This window comes from Panthera leo, chromosome A1, assembly GCF_018350215.1.
Source record: "Panthera leo isolate Ple1 chromosome A1, P.leo_Ple1_pat1.1, whole genome shotgun sequence".
Taxonomy (NCBI): Eukaryota; Metazoa; Chordata; class Mammalia; order Carnivora; family Felidae; genus Panthera; species Panthera leo.
This window is the reverse complement of record NC_056679.1, coordinates 15,804,025-15,826,511: the sequence shown is the minus strand read 5'-3', so window position 1 is coordinate 15,826,511 and position 22,487 is coordinate 15,804,025. Positions and strand designations below refer to the sequence as shown.

Genomic DNA, 22,487 nt, shown 5'->3' with positions numbered 1-22,487 from the left:
AGTTCATGAGTTCGAGCCCCACATCGGGCTCACTGTTGTCAGCGCAGAGACCCTGCTTTGGATTCTCTGCCCCCCCGCCCCCTGGCCTTCCCTCACTCATACTCTCTTTCTCTCTCTCTTTCTCTCTCTCACTCTCTCTCTCAAAAATAAAGAAACATTAAAAAAAGTGTTTCTCAAAACAGAGTTTTCTGTATTTTCCTAACTGGATTATAAAAGTAGTAAATGCATGTAACTCAGTCCATCAGTTGGGGTTGCTCAATAGTATTTGGCATTTTGTGTTGGCAGCAGTGTTTTTTAATAGGTTTAATAATAAATAATTTACATGTCAAGTAATTTACCCATTGTAAGTGCACAATTCAGTAATTTTTAGTAAATTTATTTAGCAAAAATTATGGAGTTATACAATCAACTACACAATCCAACTTTAGAACATTTTCATCATTTGAAAAAATTCTCTCCAAGCCCATTTACCGTTATTCTGTGCTCCCATCCTAGACACAGGTAACCACTGATCTGCTTTCTATGACAATAAATTTTCTTTTTCTGCACACTTCATATAAATGGAGTCTTACAATGTTCAGTGTTTTGCATGTGCCTTCTTTTTCTTACCATTTTTGAAGGTTTATTCATGTTGTAGCATATATCAGTATTTCATTCTTTTAATTGATAAATAGCACTCTATTGTAAGGATAAGGCACATTTTGTTTATTCAGTCTTTAGTTGATGGACATTGGGATTGTTTCCAGTTTTTCTCTTTTATGACTAATGCTGCTATGAACATTTGCATATACATCTTTGTGGGACAATAAGTCTTCATTTCTCTTGAGTATAGAAATGAAGTGGAATTGCTGGGTCACCTGGTAAGTTTACATTTGTAACTATTTAAGAAACTACCAAACTTTTCCAAAGAGGCTGTACCATTTTTACATTCCCATAAAAATATATGAAGATTCAAGTTTTTCCACACCAACCCCCACTCCCCAACACTTGGAATCATCTCCCCCCCTTTTTTTAGCCATACTATTGGGTGTGAACTTCATTATGGCTTTGATTTGCATTTCCCTAACAACTAATGATGTTAGCATCTTTTCATGTGCTTCTCAGGCATTCATATGTATTTGTTAGTGCAATGTCTATTCAAGTCTTTGCCCATTTTGCAATTGGTTTATCTGTTTATTCTTTACTTCTAAGAATCCTTCATACATTCTCATGCAAGTCCTTTGTCAAATACATGACTCACAAATATTTTCTCCAAGTCTATGCCTTTTCTAGATTTTCTCAATGATATATTTTGAAGCACAAAAGTTTTAATTTTGATAAAATGCAATTTATTAATTTTTATATTTATGGCTTACACTTTTGATCTCTTATCTAAGAAAAATCTCCACCTAATCCAAGGGCACAAAGATTTTCTCCCATGTTTTCTTCTAAAAGTTCCTTCTATGTCATCCTATTCAGCATAAATGTTTGGAAGTAACACAAGTAAGAATAGATACAATTCCTTGGTTGTTTGTGTTTATTAGAATGCCATTGTCTTCTTTCTGTTTTTCCGAGTACTAATTCAAATGGAAAGCATGGCCTCTCAGGGTTGTAAGAATCCGTTTACTCTTTGCAGATGTAACAAAATGCATTTATCTTGCACTTGCTTTGACTCTCACTGAACTGCCTGTAAGTCCACAAGAATTCTATGTTAATGGGAGCATTGCACAAATTCTATGTAAATAGGGCAGTCAGAAACAGTGGGCATCCTTGCACAAGATCTGCTCACATGAATGTTTCAGTGTCCCATTGGACTTAACTTACAAAAAACATAGGCTCAAAGATAAAATATTAAGACTTTCAAGTGGATGACTTCAGGGCCCTCCTAAACACAGATGGTGTGACTGCATAGGTCCATGCCCACAAAACTGGCTCTGGGAATAGATTTTTCATTAAGTGCCTTTAACAGAGAAAGGAAGTTTCCTTCTATACCCAGACTTTTAGTTTTTTGTACATGTTTTTTTTAAATCATGGATGGATGTTGGATTTTGTGAAATGCTTTTTCTGGGTCCATTAACGTGATCATATAAGTTTTTTTCTCCTTAATGGATGTTCAAATATTAAACCAATTTTTCATTCATGGAATAAATCCTATACTAAAACCCAGGTGTATTAATTCATTTGTATTTTGCTATATTAGATTAGTTAATGCCTTTTCAAGAATTTTTATATTTATGTCCATGAAGGATCTTGGCCTGCAGTTTTATTTTGCTTCCTTTGTCTGGTTCTGGTATCAGGGTAATAGTGACTTGAGAATGACTTGGAAACTGTTCCTTCCTCTACTGTTTTTTGAGAAAGCTTATATTTGATATCATTTATTTAAATAGTTGATAAAATTGACTAATAAAGCCAGTTTAGGCCTGGACATTTCTTATGAAAAGATTTTTAATAACTAATTCAATACCTATACTTCTTATAGATCTAATCATATTTTATCTCTTATAGACTCCATCCCAGTAATTCGTATTTTCTTAGAAATTTGTGTTTCATCTAAGATAACTTGTTGGTAGTGTTTTTTATAATATTCCCTTAAAATCTTTTTAAATTTTTGTAGAATTAATAGTGTTGTCATATCTTTCATTCATGACTTTGGTATTTTAAGTCTGCTTTCTTTCTTTGTAATTCTATCTAAAAGGCTTTTCAATTTTGTTGGTCTTTTCAAAGAACCAACATTTAGCCTCACTACTTTTCTTTATTGTTCTGTTTTCTATTTCATTGATTTCCACAATGTTTTTTTAAGTTTATTTATTCATTTATTTTTGAGAGAAAGAGAACAAGCAGGGGAAGGACAGAGAAAGAGGGAGACACAGAATCTTAAAGCAGTCTCCAGGCTCTGGGCTGTCAGCGCATAGCCCAATGTGGGGCTCAAAGTCAAAAACCGTGAATTCATGATCTGAGTCAAAACTGCACACTTAACTGACTGAGCCACCCAGGCACCCCTCCACAATAATCTTTATTATTTCATTCCTTCTGTTTACTTTAGGGATAGTTAGTTTTCCTTTTTTGATATTTCTATATTCTATATTTTTTTACTTCTGTATCTCTCTACATTCCATATTATTTTTCCATATGCTATATTTAGTTTGAATATCTTTAAAATTAAGGTGAAAGTTTGGATTATTTAAGACCTTTCTTTTTTTCTAATATATGTATTTGGAATTTTAATTTTTTCTCTAAACATTGCTTTAACTACATCCTCTCAATTTTGATATGTTGTATTATTTCTACCCAGTTCATTCATTTTCACTATCATTTCCTCTTTCACCCCTGAGTTATGTAAAAGTGTGTTTAATTTTGAAATATATGGGAGTTTCTAAGATTTTTTTTTTTCTATATGGAGATCTAATCAAATTCCACAGTGGTCAGAGAATATACTTACAATTCCAACATTTTAAAATTTAGACCTGTTTTGTGGCCCACTAAATGGCCTACCCTGGAGAGTGTCACATATGCACTAGAAAAGAATGTGTACTCTGTAGTCATTGGGTGGATGTGTCAGTAGAGCTGTTTGTGTTGCTCAAGTCTTCTTTAAGCTTGGTGATTTCCTGTCTAATGGTCCTATCAATTATTAAAAGTAAAGTATTTACATCTCCAGTTATGGCTGTTAAATGTCTTTCTTTTCACTTTTGTCACATTTTGCTTCATGTATTTAGAGTTCTGTTGTTAGGTGCATTTACATCTTCCTTCCATCATCATTATCTTTAGTAATATTTCTCATCATAAAGTCTATTTGCTATATTAATATAATGACTAGCTTTCATATGGTTATTTGCTTGCATAGTGTAACTTTCCATTCTTTTATTTCCAACATATCCATGTCTTTGAATTTAAGATGTGTCTCTTATTGACAGCTTATGGTTGTGTATTGTATTTTTATTTAGTCTGACAATCATTGTCTTTTGAATGGTGTGTTTGTCCATTCACATTAAAATAATATTGATATGTTAGGATATATGTCTGTATTTTTCTCTTTATTTTCTACATGTCTATGTCTTTTTGATTTAATATATTTTGTTTAGTGTCTAACTTTGTATTGTGTCTGTGTGTGTACTATTTTAATTCCTCTGTTAATTTTTTCCCATATTTTTTAGTTATTTTCTTAGTTATTATGATTACCTTTTCACAATCTTTTTCAGAATAACACTAACAACTGTGGCAAAATATACAAACTTTTTTCCAATATATCTCCTTTTCTCCTCTACTCCTTAGTGTTATTATTATATCTAACACCTATACTATGTTAAAACTCACCATTACAGTGTTATAAGTACTGCTTTATAGAGTTTTGTCCTTTGAAGAATCTTTAAAAAGGAATGAAATAAATATATTAATAGAATCTTGTATTTATCCACTTGTCATTTCTATCATTTCTCATTTTTTCAGTGGATTTGAGTTACTATTTGGTGTCACTTCCTTCTAGACTAAAACACATCCTTTAGTACTTCTTGTAAGACATATATGTTGACAACTAATTCCTTCCATTTTTGTTTATTTTGGTTTTCTTTATTGTGTCCAAATTTTGAAGAACAATATTGCTACATTGCTACAAAATTATCTTGACAGATTTTTGCTTCAACACTTTGAATATGGCATCCTACTGTCTTCTGACTTTTATTGCTTTTCAGGTGAAGTCAGCCATTAATTTTTACTTGTTATCTTGTACTTGATGAAACATTGTCTCCTGCTTCTTTCAAAATGTTCTCTTTGTTTCTCAACAGATTGACTATGATGTGTTTAGGTCTAAAACTATGTTTAGTTTTCTTGGTTCTGTTGGGTTCTGTTGCACTTCTTGACTCTGTGAATAAACAATTTTCATCAAATATGGAAAATCTGCAGCCATTATTTCTTCAAATGTTATTTCTGCCTCGATATCTCCTCTCTTCTTAAGGCTACCATAATTTGGTATGCTTTATGTCGTTCCATGGTTCTCTGAAGCTCTGTTCATTTTCTTCAATTATTTTTCTGTCTTCAGAATGGACAGCCTCTATTGATCTATGTTCAAGTTCACAAATTCTCTTTTCTGCTATATCAAATCTGCTACTGAATGCCATTAGTAAGGTTTTCAATTCACTTAGTATACTTTTCAATGGCAGGATTTCCATTTGGTTCCTTTTTTTTATAATTTCTATCTCTTCATATTTTGTTAAATCATTCTTATTATACTTTTTTTATTCTATAGACATGATTTTTTAGGTCACTAAACATTATTATGATAGTTGCTTAAAGTCTTTGTAAGTGAAATGCAAAATCTGGAGTTTCACACCACTATTTATTTTGCTAAGTATGGGACATAATTTATGGTTTTCTTGCATGTCTTCTAATCTCTTATTGAGTACTTGAAATTTTACATAATATACCATACTAACTCTAGATTGTTATTTTACTCTCGGAGAGTTGTTATTGTTGATTCTTTGATAACTAACCTGAACTAAGTCTGTGAAGTGTGTCTCATGTCTCCACTAATTTTTTTCTTGCTTTTATTTTTAAGCCTGGTTTCCCAGGAATCACTGAGTATTCATATAGCTTACTGTTCATGCAAAGACTTTTCACAGATTGTGCTCAAGGACCTCAGTCTAATAAGGCTTTCTGCTCTTCTGATGGATCTGTGTGTGGCCTAGAGTACATTCAAAGTTCAGGCCGGTTTCAAACCTGCTCCAGCTTTTACTTTCTACCAAGTTCTTTTGAGTCTTCCCTAAGCATGTGACATTCCATTAGCCAGGAATGTATGGAAGGCTTGGGCCCATTTCTGTCTCTGCTGCACATGAACATGGTCACTGGTTAAACTGAGATATGTAGAGAGCTTATCAAACCCTAGGATTGTTTCACTTCCTGGGAACCCCTGATAAATCCCCAGCTGATCCACTAGTCCACCATTTACCTCAAATGGGACCACAGTCTCAGGCCAGCAGAGCTGCTAGTCCTACCTGTTCACCTGGGCAGTGTTTTTAACTCAGGACCTTGAAATAACCACAATGAATTTAGCCTGCATCATTAACTCTAAGTATCTCATTAGCATTAACTTAAAAATGGCTATAACCACAGGGTAGGATTGCTGCTGTTATTGTTGTTGCTTTGAACTGTGAACTCCTCTTCTATAATGGATTGTATGAAGCATGGAACAACAATTAAACATGGATTCTGGACTCAAAAAGTCTAACTCAAAAAGTCTTTCACCCCAGTTCAACCATTTCTAACCTTTAAACAACAATGAAAAAACTATACCACTATAAAATGCAGTTGACAATAATAGTGTCTAAAAGGTTGAAATGAAGATTAAATTAAATCATATGTCTAAAGCACTTGGCACAGTACCTGGTACGTAGTAAGTACCCAGTGAAGATGATAAAACCATTGGTTATGAATAATTTGGGTGATATCACTATCCTGCTCTTCTGATGTCATTGATGCAGTATTTAGCCTGCATGAACTATTCTGGGTTTTAGGAGATTTGCTCTCACTATGCTAATTCACAACAGGCAGGTTATGTTCCTGACACCAATGCTGTATACCATTGCAAACAAAAATCATTGTCTGCAATTGCTGAAAGTTCAGTTAACAAAGTATGGGTTTAGTGCCTCATCTACATGTAGAGCATCAACTGTATGTCTATCACTTTTATGTTAGTACTTCATTTTTCTCTTTATAGCTGTGTTTGCACTAATATGCACAACCCAGAAGTTAGGTCTCTCCATCACCAACTATTTTTTTTTTATATATGAAATTTATTGTCAAATTGGTTTCCATACAACACCCAGTGCTCATCCCAAAAGGTGCCCTCCTCAATACCCATCACCTACCCTCCCCTCCCTCCCACCACCCATCAACCCTCAGTTTGTTCTCAGTTTTTAACAGTCTCCTATGCTTTGGCTCTCTCCCACTCTAACCTCTTTTTTTTTTTTTCCTTCCCCTCCCCCATGGGTTTCTGTTAAGTTTCTCAGGATCCACATAAGAGTGAAACCATATGGTATCTGTCTTTCTCTGTATGGCTTATTTCACTTAGCATCACACTCTCCAGTTCCATCCACGTTGCTACAAAGGGCCATATTTCATTCTTTCTCATTGCCACGTAGTATTCCATTGTGTATAGAAACCACAATTTCTTTATCTATTCATCAGTTGATGGACATTTAGGCTTTTCCCACAATTTGGCTATTGTTGAGAGTGCTGCTATAAACATTGGGGTACAAGTGCCCCTATGCATCAGTACTCCTGTATCCCTTGGGTAAATTCCTAGCAGTGCTATTGCTGGGCCATAGGGTAGGTCTATTTTTAATTTTTTGAAGAACCTCCACACTGTTTTCCAGAGTGGCTGTACCAGTTTGCATTCCCACCAACAGTGCAAGAGGGTTCCCGTTTCTCCACATGCTCTCCAGCATCTATAGTCTCCTGATTTGTTCATTTTGGCCACTCTGGCTGGTGTGAAGTGATATCTGAGTGTGGTTTTGATTTGTATTTCCCTGATGAGGAGCGATGTTGAGCATCTTTTCATGTGCCTGCTGGCCATCCGGATGTCTTCTTTAGAGAAGTGTCTATTCATGTTTTCTGCCCATTTCTTCACTGGGTTATTTGTTTTTCGGGCGTAGAGTTTGGTGAGCTCTTTATAGATTTTGGATACTAGCCCTTTGTCCGATATGTCATTTGCAAATATCTTTTCCCATTCCGTTGGTTGCCTTTTAGTTTTGTTGGTTGTTTCCTTTGCTGCGCAGAAGCTTTTGATCTTCATGAGGTCCCAATAGTTCATTTTTGCTTTTAATTCCCTTGCCGTTGGGGATGTGTCAAGTAAGAAATTGCTGTGGCTAAGGTCAGAAAGGTCTTTTCCTGTTTTCTCCTCTAGGGTGTTGACGGTTTCCTGTCTCACATTCAGGTCCTTTATTCATTTTGAGTTTATTTTTGTGAATGGTGTAAGAAAGTGGTCTACTTTCATTCTTCTGCATGTTGCTGTCCAGTTCTCCCAGCACCATTTGTCAAAGACACTGTCTTTTTTCCATTGGATATTATTTCCTGCTTTGTCAAAGATTAGTTGGCCATACTTTTGTGGGTCTAGTTCTGGGGTTTCTATTCTATTCCATTGGTCTACGCGTCTGTTTTTGTGCCAATACCATGCTGTCTTGATGATGAAAACTTTGTAGTAGAGGCTAAAGTCTGGCATTGTGATGCCTCTTGCTTTGGTCTTCTTCTTCAAAATTACTTTGGCTATTCAGGGACTTTTGTGGTTCCATATAAATTTTAGGATTGCTTGTTCTAGCTTCGAGAAGAATGCTGGTGCAATTTTGATTGGGATTGCATTGAATGTGTAGATGGCTTTGGGTAGTATTGACATTTTGACAATATTTATTCTTCCAATCCATGAGCACGGAATGTTTTTCCATTTCTTTATATCTTCTTCAATTTCCTTCATAAGCTTTCTAGAGTTTTCAGCATACAGATCTTGTACATCTTTGGTTATATTTATTCCTAGGTATTTTATGCTTCTTGGTGCAATTGTAATGGGATCGGTTTCTTTATTTCTCTTTCTGTTGCTTCATTATTAGTGAATAAGAATGCAACTGATTTCTGTACATTGATTTTGTATCCTGCAACTTTGCTGAATTCATGTATCAGTTCTAGCCGACTTTTGTGGAGTCTATCAGATTTTCCATGTATAATATCATGTCATCTGCAAAAAGTGAAAGCTTGACTTCATCTTTGCCAATTTTAATGCCTTTGATTTCCTTTTGTTGTCTGATTGCTGGTGCTAGAACTTCCAACACTATGTTAAACAACAGCGGTGAGAGTGGACATCCCTGTCGTGTTCCTGATCTCTGGGGATAAGCTCTCAGTTTTTCCCCATTGAGGATGATATTAGCTGTGGGCTTTTCATAAATGGCTTTTATGATGTTTAAGTATGTTCCTTCTATCCTGACTTTCTCGAGGATTTTTATTAAGAAAGGATGCTGAGTTTTGTCAAATGCTTTTTCTGCATCGATTGACAGGATCATATGGTTCTTCTCTTCTCTTTTATTAATGTGATGTATCACATTGATTGATTTGCGAATGTTGAACCAGCCCTGCATCCCAGGAATGAATCCCACTTGATCATGGTGAATAATTCTTTCTATGAGCTGTTGAATTCGATTTGCTAGTATCTTATTGAGAATTTCTGCATCCATATTCATCAGGGATATTGGCCTGTAGTTCTTTTTTTACCGGGTCTCTGTCTGGTTTAGGAATCAAAGTAATACTGGCTTCATAGAATGAGTCTGGAAGTTTTCCTTCCCTTTCTATTTTTTGGAATAGCTTGAGAAGGATAGGTATTATCTCTGCTTTAAACGTCTCGTAGAATTCCCCAGGGAAGCCATCTGGTCCTGGACTCTTATTTGTTGGGAGATTTTTGATAACTGATTCAATTTCTTTGCTGGTTATGGGTCTGTTCAAGCTTTCTATTTCTTCCTGTTTGAGTTTTGGAAGTGTGTGGGTGTTTAGGAATTTGTCCATTTCTTTCAGGTTGTCCGGTTTGTTGGCATATAATTTTTCATAGTATTCCCTGATAATTGCTTGTATTTCTGAGGGGTTGGTTGTAATAATTCCATTTTCATTCATGATTTTACCTATTTGGGTCATCTCCCTTTTCTTTTTGAGAAGCCTGGCTAGAGGTTTAACAATTTTGTTTATTTTTTCAAAAAACCAACTCTTGGTTTCATTGATCTGCTCTACAGTTTTTTTAGATTCTATATTGCTTATTTCTGCTCTGACCTTTACTATTTCTCTATTTCTCTTCTTCTGCTGGGTTTGGGGTGTCTTTGCTGCTCTGCTTCTATTTCCTTTAGGTGGGCTGTTAGATTTTGACTTGGGATTTTTCTTGTTTCTTGAGATATGCCTGGATTGCAATGTATTTTCCTCTCAGGACTGCCTTCGCTGCATCCCAAGGTGTTTGGATTGTTGTATTTTCATTTTCATTTGTTTCCATATATTTTTTAATTTCTTCTCTAATTGCCTGGTTGACCCATTCATTCTTTAGTAGGGTGTTCTTTAACCTCCATGCTTTTGGAGGTTTTCCAGACTTTCCTGTGGTTGATTTCAAGCTTCATAGCATTGTGGTCTGAAAGTATGCATGGTATGATCTCAATTCTTGTATACTTATGAAGGGCTGTTTTGTGACCCAGAATGTGATCTATCTTGGAGAACGTTCCATGTGCACTTGAGAAGAAAGTATATTCTGTTGCTTTGGGATGCAGAGTTCTAAATATATCTGTCACGTCCATCTGATCCAATGTATCATTCAGGGCCCTTGTTTCTTTATTGACCGTGTGTCTAGATGATCTATCCATTGTTGTAAGTGGGGTATTAAAGTCCCCTGCAATTACCACATTCTTGTCAATAAGGTTGCTTATGTTTGTGAGTAATTGTTTTATATATTTGGGGGCTCCTGTATTCGGCACATAGACATTTATAATTGTTAGCTCTTCTTGATGGATAGACCCTGTAATTATTATATAATTCCCTTCTTCATCTCTTGTTACAGCCTTTAATTTAAAGTCTAGTTTGTCTGATATAAGTATGGCTACTCCAGCTCTCTTTTGACTTCCAGTAGCATGATAAATAGTTCTCCATCCCCTCACTTTCAATCTGAAAGTGTCCTCAGGTCTAAAATGAGCCTCTTGTAGACAGCAAATAGATGGATCTTGTTTTTTTATCCATTCTGATACCCTATGTCTTTTGGTTGGCGCATTTAGTCCATTTACATTCAGTGTTATTATAGAAAGATATGGGTTTAGAGTCATTGTGATGTCTGTAGGTTTCATGCTTGTAGCAATGTCTCTGGTACTTTGTCTCACAGGATCCCCCTTAGGATTTCTTGTTGGGCTGGTTTAGTGGTGATGAATTCCTTCAGTTGTTGTTTGTTTGGGAAGACCTTTCTCTCTCCTTCTATTCTAAATGACAGATTTCCTGGATAGAGGATTCTCGGCTGCATATTTTTTCTGTTCACCACATTGAAGATTTCCTGCCATTCCTTTCTGGCCTGCCAAGTTTCAGTAGAGAGATCCATCACGAGTCTTATACGTCTCCCTTTATATGTTAGAGCACGTTTATCCCTAGCTGCTTTCAGAATTTTCTCTTTATCCCTGTATTTTGCCAGTTTCACTATGATATGTCGTGCAGAAGATCGATTCAAGTTATGTCTGAAGGGAGTTCTCTGTGCCTCTTGGATTTCAATGCCTTTTTCCTTCCCCAGATCAGGGAAGTTCTCAGCCATGATGTCTTCAAGTATACCTTCAGCACCTTTCCCTCTCTCTTCCTCCTCTGCAATACCAATTATGCGTAGATTATTTCTCTTTAGTGCATCACTTAGTTCTCTAATTTTCCCCTCATACGCCTGGATTTTTTTATCTCTCTTTTTCTCAGCTTCCTCTTTTTCCATAATTTTATCTTCTAGTTCACCTATTCTCTGCTCTGCCTCTTCAATCCGAGCCGTGGTCGTCTCCATTTTATTTTGCAGCTCATTAATAGCATTTTTTAGTTCCTCCTGGCTGTTCCCTAGTCCCTTGATGTCTGTAGCAATAGATTCTCTGCTGTCCTTTATACTGTTTTCAAGCCCAGCGATTAATTTTGTGACTATTAATCTAAATTCACTTTCTGTTATATTGTTCAATTCGTTTTTGATCAGTTCATTAGCTGTTGTTATTTCCTGGAGGTTTTTTTGAGGGGAATTATTCCGTTTCGTCATTTTGGATTGTCCCTGAAGTGGTGCAGAACTGCAGGGCACTTCCCCTGTGCTGTCTTGAATAACTTGCATTGGTGGGCGGGCCACAGTCTGACCTGATGTCTACCCCCAGTCCACCACTGGGGCCACAGTCAGACTGGTGTGTGCCTTCTCTTCCCCTCTCCTAGGGGCGGGATTCACTGTGGGGTGGTGTGGCCAGTCTGGGCTACTTGCACACTGCCAGGCTTGTGGTGCTGGGGACCTGGTGTATTAGCTGGTGTGGATCGTCAAGGTGCTCAGGGGCGGGAGGGGCAGGCTCAGCTTGCTTTTCCTTTGGAGATCCACTTCTGGAGGGGCCCTGTGGCACCAGGAGGGAGTCAGACCCGCCGGAGGGATGCATCTGCAGAAGCACAGGGTTCGGTGTTTGCGCCGAGCAAGCAAGTTTCCTGACAGGAACTGGTTCCTTTGGGATTTTGGCTGGGGGATGGGCGAAGGAGATGGCACTGGTGAGCACCTTTGTTTCCTGCCAAGCTGCACTCTGTTGTCCGGGGCTCAACAATTCTCCCTCCCGTTGTCCTCCAGCCCTTCCATTCTCTGAGCAGATCTGTTAATTTATAACCTTCCAGATGTTAAGTCCCGCTGGCTGTCAGAACTCACAGGGTCTGGCGCCTCCGCTTTTGCAAGCCAGACTCGGGGGCTCTGCCTTGTTGGGTGGGCTGGCTGCCCCTCCACCACCCCGGCTCCCTCCCGCCAGTCCGTGTAGCACGCACTGCCTCTCCGCCTTTCCTACCCTCTTCCGTGCACCTCTTGTCTATGCTTGCCTCCTGAGAATCCATTCTGCCAGTCTTCTGGCGATTTTCTGGGTATTTAGGCAGGTGTTGGTGGAATCTAAGTGATCCGCAGTATGCGGTGAGCCCAGTGTCCTCCTACACCACCATCTTCCCCCATCACCAACTGTTTGAATGTTTGCGAACATCTCTTGTGCTACACCACTGAAGAGGGAAGGACTAAGGTGAATATGCTCTTGTCTGTACTAAAAAATTTCCCTGAGACTCTTCTCCATTGTTTTATTCCATAAAGTTCATTCCTTTTTATTTATTTCCTGACTCTTGATACAAATATTTGTATGTTCAGGATCCATTCTCTCTTGGAGCTGAGCCTAGTCTATCTAACACAGGCTTTTGCTGTTTAACTGTTTCATATTTAGTATATGTGTGTTTATTTATATTTGTTAAAAGAATACAACCACTTACCCAAATACCGGGTGATGGAGTGAAAAAAAAAAAATAAAGCACAGCTAAATCCAAATTTAAAACTTAATATTCAGAACCATTTATCCATAAAGTGTCTCTCTTAAAATCTATGCAGATTAAATTAAGTAAATATCTTCTCTATGTTCTGGTGGCATTTATAATCTAACACAAATGCTGCAAATAATAATAATAATAGTTTATATTTGTTGATTGCTCCCATACTCCAAGCATTATTGTGTTTTGTATATACTACCTTATTTAAAATCACAACAACTCTCTAACTTTGATACCATTATTATACCAATTTTACAAATGAGAGAATTATGACCCAGTGAGATTAAATATCTTGCCCAAGGCAGAACTAAAAAAAAAAAATTCAAGCAAGTTTTACTCCAAAGCCTTGGTTCTTACCCGCCATGTTGTATTCCATTATAATGGTCAACATCTACAGAATACTTACTATCTCTTCTCAGTACCATACAGGTACTCTTCTAAGTACCATATATGTATAACTTCTTTAATCATAACCCCAGTCCTAGAAAGTTATATTATAATCCCCATTTTAAAGGTAAGGAAAATTAAAGCAAAAATTTAAGAATTCCCATAAGTCCACATGATAAAAATTGGTAAACTCAAAATTATAAAAAAAAAAAATTATGTTCAACCCAAAATATGGAAGTACCCCACAGCACCTGATTCTTGTAACTAGTATATAATAACTAGTATATAATAAGTCCTTTATATAATAAGGAGTCAAGATAAGTTTTCAAATTCTTTCCCCTACCCTTTTGCCAGAATATCCTATGGGGTGGTAGGAGGGAGGATAGAATAATTTTCATCTCACAATGTGTTATCTCCTACACACATAATGAGTAACCCAGGCAGATGCCACTTACTCATTTGCATGCGCTGAGCACAGGCTGGCAAAAGCAAAGTGAACCAAAGAAGCTACTTTATTAACTTTGTCTTGAAGAGACAACTGAATGAATGCAACTCAATGAAGTAAAAAATATATATGTATTTTTTATACAAATGGGAATTATTTTGATCAATTGAGCTATTTACGTATTTGCTCACAAATAATTAACGTAACCAAAAGCATTAATTACTGAATGAGATTATAAAATCAAAACACCAAAAACTTGCCCCTGTAAAAATCTGAAAAGGTACTAAAAGTACCAATGATGACCTAATGAAGTTGCTATCTTTCAGTGAAGTTTACCAAGAGTAACAATGAATTGTGACAGAGACTGAAAATTCCAATGCTTCTATCTAAATATTAATTCTTCAGTTTTATCATTTGAAACTATCTATGATCAGTCTTAACATTACTTGGAAAAAAACATGTTATTTAAGTTTTACTTGTCCGCATTTAATATTTGTATAAACATGAGTAAATAAATAAAATTAGCTAAAGAAAAATGGAAATTCATATTATGCCCATAATATATTAAACAGCATATCTATGTCCACGAAAGTTTTATATATTTTTATAACACTGTCCTAAGTCACCTGGAAAAGTGTTCAAGAATAAGTGAAACTTTAAATTATCTAAAAAAGAGTTTTAAGAGCAAATACTGGCTACCAATCATATGTATAAATCTTCCCCCAAATCTAAAAATAGGAATGCGTTAAACAGAATGCACAAAGACAGAGAACGGCTCATCAAACTTTCCCAGCTAGGAAAATGTGGCTTTCCCATACATCATTCAATAAAAAACAGATGGGAGCAAGTTGGTTGCCAAATAGAAAGGAAAGATATACAGCATGTTATAATTATGAGCTTCGGGTAAACAAAGGGAGGGAGAAGACTATATTAAAACAAAAAAGCAAGGTTTCTTCCATGAAAACTCTCTCTCCAGAGTAGGACAAACTAAGAATAAAATGACATCCTTTTAGAAATATTAAGTACACACAGAATGGACACTTTATCAAGTAGAACCCACCTCCCTTCTTTTGGTTATAACACCCCAGATCCTTTGCCACTCCTGATACTTGTGGTTCAGGGGTTCCTTTTAGGCTCTGGGGATGGATGGTGTGATTCATGTGGGTTCAGTCTCTGTAAGTCTTATGACCAAATCAGGTCAAGTCGGTTGTCTCTCAAACTGGTCCAATTTAGAGTAAATTCTAGAGTTTGCACAAAAACTATCTAAAAGAGATAGATTCTGTTTCTGTGGAGTTGAGCCTAAGAGACTGCAGGTCTAAAAAGTTGCTGACGGTCATACTGACACCACATGAAAGTGAAATGCAACAAACCATATAGGAGAGCAGATTGATGAGATAGATGGTAGGTCCTGATGACAACATTTCAGCCCCTTCATCAAGCTGCTCCTGAATCAGATGTTCCTCTGGAATTTTGAGTCATGCGAACCAATAAGCTTCCCTTTTATCTTAAGCCAGTTTGGGTTGGATTTTCTACCTATTGATCCTACAAAAGCCCTTAATAATTAAACTCCAGTTTCAGGAACAATGTTGAATAAACAGAAACTAGAGCCACTTCAGTTTACAAAACATCTTTTTCACATTCACTGTCCTAATTCTGTGAAGTAAGTGTTACTACAATCCCTGTTTTATAGACGAAGATAAATGGTGTTTGAGTTTGTGCAGGCTGCTGCAAGAAAATACCACTTTCTACTAAAAGAAATACCACTGGGTAGCTTATACATTCACAGAAATGTATTTCTCAAAGTTCTGGAGGCTAGAAGTTGAAAATCAGGGAGCCAGTATGATCTACTTGAAGGTCCTCTTTCTGCTCATAGACTTCTTGTTCTATATTCACATGGGGGAAAGGGAGCTGGCAAACTCTTTGAGACCTCTTTTATTCTTTTATTAAAGTATAATTAACATACAGAGTTATATTAGTTTCAGGTGTACCATATAATGATTCGACAATTCCATATATTACTCAGTATTTATCATGATAAGTGTGCTCTTAATCTCCCTTATCTATTTCAAACCCCCGCCCCTCTGGCAACCACCAGTTTGTTCTCTGTATTTAATAGTCCTGTTTGTTTCTTATTCTTTCTTTCTTTGTTTTGTTTCTTAAATTCCACATTTGAGTGAAATCATATGGTACATGTCTTTCTGTCTAACTTACTTCACTTAGCATTATAACCTCTAGATCCATACATATTTCCATATTGTTGCAAAAGGCAAGATCTCATTATTTTTATGACGGAAAATATTCTACTATATATGTATATATATATGTATATACTATGTATGTGTGTGTGTGTGTATATATATATATATATATATATATATATATATATATGATCACTTCTCTTTATCCATTCATCTATCAATAGACACTTAGGTTGCTCTTGTATCTTAGCTATTGTAAATAATGTTGCAATTAACATGGGGTGCATATCTCTTTTTGAATTAGCATTTTCATTTTCTTCGGGTAATACCCAGTAGGGGAATTACTACATCATATGGCATTTCCATTTTTTTGAGGAATCTTCATACTCTTTTCCACAGTGGTTGCACCAATTTGCATTCCCACAAACAGTTCACAAAGATTCCTATTTCTCCACATCCTCACCAATACTTATTATTTCTTGTCTTTTTGATTTTAGACATTTTGACAGGTGTGAGGTAATGTCTCATTGTGGCTTTGATTTGCATTTCCCTAACGATTAGTAACACTGAGTATCTTTTCATGTGTCTGTTGACCATCTGTATATCTTCTTTGAAAAAATGTCTATTTAGGTCCTTTGCCCATTTTTAAATCAGGTTATTTGTTTTTCTGGTTGAGTTGTATAAGTTCTTTAGATTTTTGGATATTAATCCCTTATTGGATACATCATTTGCAAATATCTTCTCCCATTCAATAGGTTGCCTTGTGATTATGTTGATGGTTCCTTTGTTGTGCAGAAGCTTTATATTTTGCTATAGAACTAGGACAAATAATACTAAAATTTGTATGTAACCACACACACACACACACAAAAACCTGAACAGCCAAAGCAATCTCGAGAAAGAAGAACAAAGTTTGAGGTGCCACAATCCCTGATTTCAAGACATGCCATAAACCTGCAATAAACAAAACAGTATAGTGCTGGCACAAAAATACACACATAGATCAATTGAACATAACAGAGAGCCCGGAAATAAACCCATGCACATATGATCAACTGATCTTCAACAAAGGAGGCAAGAATATGCACTGGGAAGACAGTCCTTATAATAAATGGTGCTGAGAAAACTGGACATGCAAAGGATGAAAATTGATCACTCTCTTACACCTTACACAAAAATAAACTCAAAATTGATTCAAGACCTAAATGTGAGACCTGAAACCATACAACTCCTAGAAGAAGTCAGGCAAGAATTTCTTTAACATTGGCTACAGAAACATTTTTCTAGATATGTCTCCTCAGGCAAGGGAAACAAAAGCAAAAATAAACTATTGGGACTACATCTGTGAGGTCCCTTTTATAAGGTCACTAACTCATTCAAGATAACAGAATCCTCATGACCTAATCACCCAAAGACCCACCTCATACCATCACCATTAGTATTTCAACATATGAAATGAGGGGAGATACAAGCATTCAAACCACAGCAATGAATTTCCCAAGATTACACAGTTGGTAATTAGCAGTACCCAGGTTTTATGAATTCAGATCCCATAATTTTCTACTTGTGCTTTTTAACCTCAGGTGGAAAAAAAAAAAGGAAAGGGGTGTTCAATGGTATGTCAGATGGTAAAAAATAAAAACATAGTTTAAGTGTAACATCTTTCTAGAACTTTAATTTTATTCAAATATCTGGGCAAAAGGGTATGAGAAATATAATTTATAACTAGTTCTATACAGATTTACTGTACTTTAAATCCTAATGTAATATAGAATAATGCAAACATTTTTAGAATTCAAACATGAGGTCATAGTATAATGTCAGGTTCATAACTGGCCTTTGGGCATTTACTTCCAGACCAAAAGGTAAGAAAGTTCTATCCTTTTGCCATAAGGAAGCACATAAAATGCAGTAACATTTTAAAGCTCAAACGAAAGGACAAAATTGATTGTTTATAAATAAATGAGGTTCCATGCATAAAATCTATCACTTTTTTCTATATTTAGACACAGAAACACTATGGATCCCAAGGAATGATTATGATTATAGTAAGTAAATAAGCCCAGGACATCTTGAATAAATAGTAGAAGGATGTATGTGTACAAAATGTTCCAAGCAAACTAAGATTTCTATTGCCATTTATGTGCTATTAACCTAGATGTTCCAAAAATTCTGGTCACTAATAATTGCCCATAGAGACTTCCAAAATATTTTAGCAGCACAGTGCAAGCAAATGTTTCTTTAAGCTAATACAAAAAAATATTGATGATAAAATTTATAATCAATCTATAAGAAAGGAGGCAAGAATATACAATGTGGAAAGACATTCTTTTCAATAAATAACGTTGGGGAAATTGGATAGCTACATGCAAAAGAGTGAAACTGGACCACTTTCTTACATCATACAGAAAAATACACTCAAAATGGACTAAATACCTGAATGTGAGACCTGAAACCATAAAATTGCTTAGAAAACATAAACAGTAATATCTTGGACATCAGCCTTCATAACATATTTATGGATATGCTTCCTCAGGCAACTAAAGACAAGCAAAAATAAACTATTGGTACTTAAAGAAAATAAATAGCTTTGGCACAGTGAAGGAAACCATCAACAGAATAAAAAGGAAACCAAGTGAATGGGAGAAAATATTTGCAAAGGATATATCTGAAGTTAATATCCAAAATAAATAAAGAACCCATACAACTCAACACCAGAAAAATAACTTGATTTAAAAATAGGCGGAAGACAAGAACAGACATTTTTCCAAAGGCATCCATATGGCAAACAGACACATAAAAGATTCTTAACATCACTAATCATCAGGAAAACACAAATCAAAACCACAGTATCACCTCACAGTAATCAGAATGCCTAGTATCAAAAAAGATAAGAAATACTATGTGTTGGCAAGGATTTGGAGAAGAAACCTTCGTGCACTATTAGTAAGAATTTAAATTGTTGCAACCACTGTGGAAAACAGTATGAAAGTTCTTCAAAAAATTAAAAATAGAAATACCATATGAGCCAGTAATTCCACTACTGAGTATTTATGCACACAAAAAAATGAAAATAGTAATTCAAAAAGATATATGCACCCCTATATTTACTGCAGTTTTATTTACAATAGCCAATATATAAAGCCAACTCAAGTGCCCATCAATCAATGAATAAAGAAGTGGAATATATAAATACTGGAATATTAGTCATTAAAAAGAATGGAATCTTGCCATTTGTGACAATATAGATGGACCTAGAGGTTATAGTTCTAAGTTAAATAAGTAAATAAAGACAAAGATGTGATTTCACCTACATATGGAATCTAAAAACAACAACAACACCAACCAAATAAACAAAATAAACAAACTCTTAAATACAGAGAACTACTGGTGGTTGCCAGGGGGGAGGTAGGTGAGGGATGGGCAAAAGAGATAAAAGGGATTAAGAGCACAAACTTTCAATTGTAAAATAAATAAGTCACAGAGGTGAAGAGTAAGCATAGGGAGGAGAGTTAATAATATTACAATAACATTAGACAGTGACAGATTGTGACTATATTTGTTGTGGTGAGCATTCAGCCATGTATGGTATAGTCAAATCAATATGTTGTAAACCTGAAACTAATGTAACATTTATGTCATTTATACTTCAATTTAAAAAAAGAAAGTCAAACATCTTAAAATGGGGAGATTAGACTAAATTATCTGGGTGGCCCAATGTACCATGGTCTTTATAAGAGGAGGCAGGGGAGTAAGTGCCAGAGAGGCATACGTGATGACAGAAGTAGAGGTCAGAGTTATGCAGGCCACAAGCCAAGAAATGCCAAGTGGCCCATGGAAGCTGAAAATGGCAAGGAAAAAGATTCTCCCCTAGAATTTCTATAAGGAACACATAGCTACCAATCAATTTTAGATACTGGACTCCAGAACTATAAGATAATAAATTTGTAGTTTTAAATCACTATGTTTGTAGTAATTTGTTACAGTAACAATGGGACACTAATACAGGGGAGCTGTGTTTACTTATTGGGACATTTTGAAAAAATAAAAGTATTAAAATATTGAGGCAGGAATATTTTCCAGGGTGAAGGGTTCCTAAAAGCCAAATATTCAATTGCTTAGTATCTGGTCTGCATCATCTAGTTCACTTTCTGCTAGGCGATCATTTCCCAGTAAACATTCAAAAATCTATTTTATTTCTAAAGGACATAGGAAATTTTAAGTCAGAAAATAAAAATTTTAAGCATACTTTAAAAATAGCACCTAAAATATCAAATGCCCAGGAACAAATCCAGTAAAACAAGACTCTGCATATGAAACTTAAAAACAATTTTGAAAGAAATTAAAGATGATCTACATAAGTAGAAACATCATAACTGTAGATTAGAATACTAGTATTACAATGATATAATTGATTCCCAAATTAGTAAAATGCAATCCAAATAAAAATACCAAGGATATTTACAAGATGATTTTAAAATGCAAAGGGCCAAAAATAGCTCAGACAACCTTACAGTAGAAGAAAAGGGTAAGAGGACTACTCTACTGAAAATCAAGACTTACAAGAAGAACAATGGAATAAACAGAGGCCCAGACACATACCCATACATATATGGACTTGTTATTTACTACAATGGTTATTTTGCAGAGACCATCTAAATAAAAGGTGCTAGGACAAACTGTTATTCACATGGAAAAAAAATTTATTTGACTCCTGCCTCATGGGAGACACATAAGTCAGGGAAGATAGGTTTATGCTAAAGTCACAATCAACAGACCTTTTAGAAAATAATTTTAAATAATATCGTCATGACCTTGTACAGAGAAAATATCCCATTCATAAAAACTATTCGCTGTAAAATAAGCAATAAACTGGACTATATTACAATTAACAATTGATGTTCATCAAATGACACCACTAAGAAAGGGAAAAGACAAATCAGAATGGGACTATTTGCAACATATTTTACCAGCGAAAGGTTTATTCAGAACATATAAAAAGTTCGTCCAAATCAAAATGTAAAGGAGAAACAGTCCAATTAAAAAACGGACAAAGTCTTAAGCAGGCACTTCACAAAGGAGGAAATTCAAGACAACATACAGGAAAAGGCATTCAACTTTATTGGAAATCCAAACTAAGCAATTATTATACCCACTAGACGAGAACATTTAAAAGACTCACAATAGCAAATGTTAGCAAAGATCTACAGTAACAAGAGGCTATATACAATGCTGGTGGAAGCATAAATTGACACAACAATTTTGTAAAATAATTTGTCACTGGAGATAAACATATTCTATGACCCAATAATTCCACTCCTAGATATATGTAGCCCATATTTTATAATACTCAAAACTATAAAACAACCTAAATGTTAATAGAGTGGATAAAAATTGAAATATTCTACTGCAATGAAATAATATGTTTCAGTAAAAATTGACAAAGAGCAATTACACAAACAACATATATCAGTCTCACCATGTTGGACAAAAGAAGCGAGACACAAAAGAATGCATATCATAATTTCCATTTACAAAAAATTCAAAAACAAGCAAGACTAGACTTAGTGTTTATGAATACACTGTAGGTGCCAAACTCATGAAGCAAAGTGGATAGATGACTATCATTATCAATATAATAGTTATTTGGGGGAGTAAGAAAGAAAAGAGTGAAAGGTAAAGTAATGACAATGGTCTATCTTGATCCTGCTGATTGGTACATAAATGTTTGCTTTACCTGTAAACTTATATGCACTTTTCCATTTGTGTGGGATTTGTATAAACATGCTACAGAAAGGGAAAGTAATTACAGTTTACTTTATGGCTCAAATCTGAATAGCATACATAGATTATAATATATATAGTATAATGTAATTAATATAATGAATATAATTTTATTTTATTAACATATTGATCTGACCAAAGTACAATGTAACTCTATTAAGAGGATGGGGGTAGAGGGAGAGTTGGAAATACATGTTCATATGCTAGGGAAAAGAGGAGTAAAGAAAAGTAAACCCTCATCTTCTCCAGTGGGAAATCAACAGATAATGCCTACAATTAAAGAAACAAGAAGTAGCAATACAAACATGTTATTTAGAGATATGGAGGTAAATACTAAAGAATATTTTAGAAGAATTAAAAGTTACTACAATTAGAAAAGAAGAAATCAAGAGCCAGAAACAACTAAATATCCTTTAAAATGCTGTAGATCTCATTGATTCCTTAAACTATCCCCATATGTATATTAGGTAGGAAAGGCTAGATTATAATGTGATAACAAATGATCCCCAATATTGGACATGTAGCAAAAGCAACAAATAAACATTTTATTGGTGTTAAACCATTGAAATTTAGGCTTATTGACTTATATAAATATCTCTAAATTTAATTAGATTACATTTTCCAAAATGGCCACAACAAGGTCTCTC

General features: G+C 35.2%; 1 long non-coding RNA gene across 2 annotated transcripts in view; it reads right to left on the bottom strand.

Moving 5' to 3' along the window:
* LOC122198474 overlaps positions 1-22,487 on the bottom strand; it is a 250,733-nt gene that overhangs the window by 67,494 nt on the left and 160,752 nt on the right. The window lies entirely within an intron of this gene.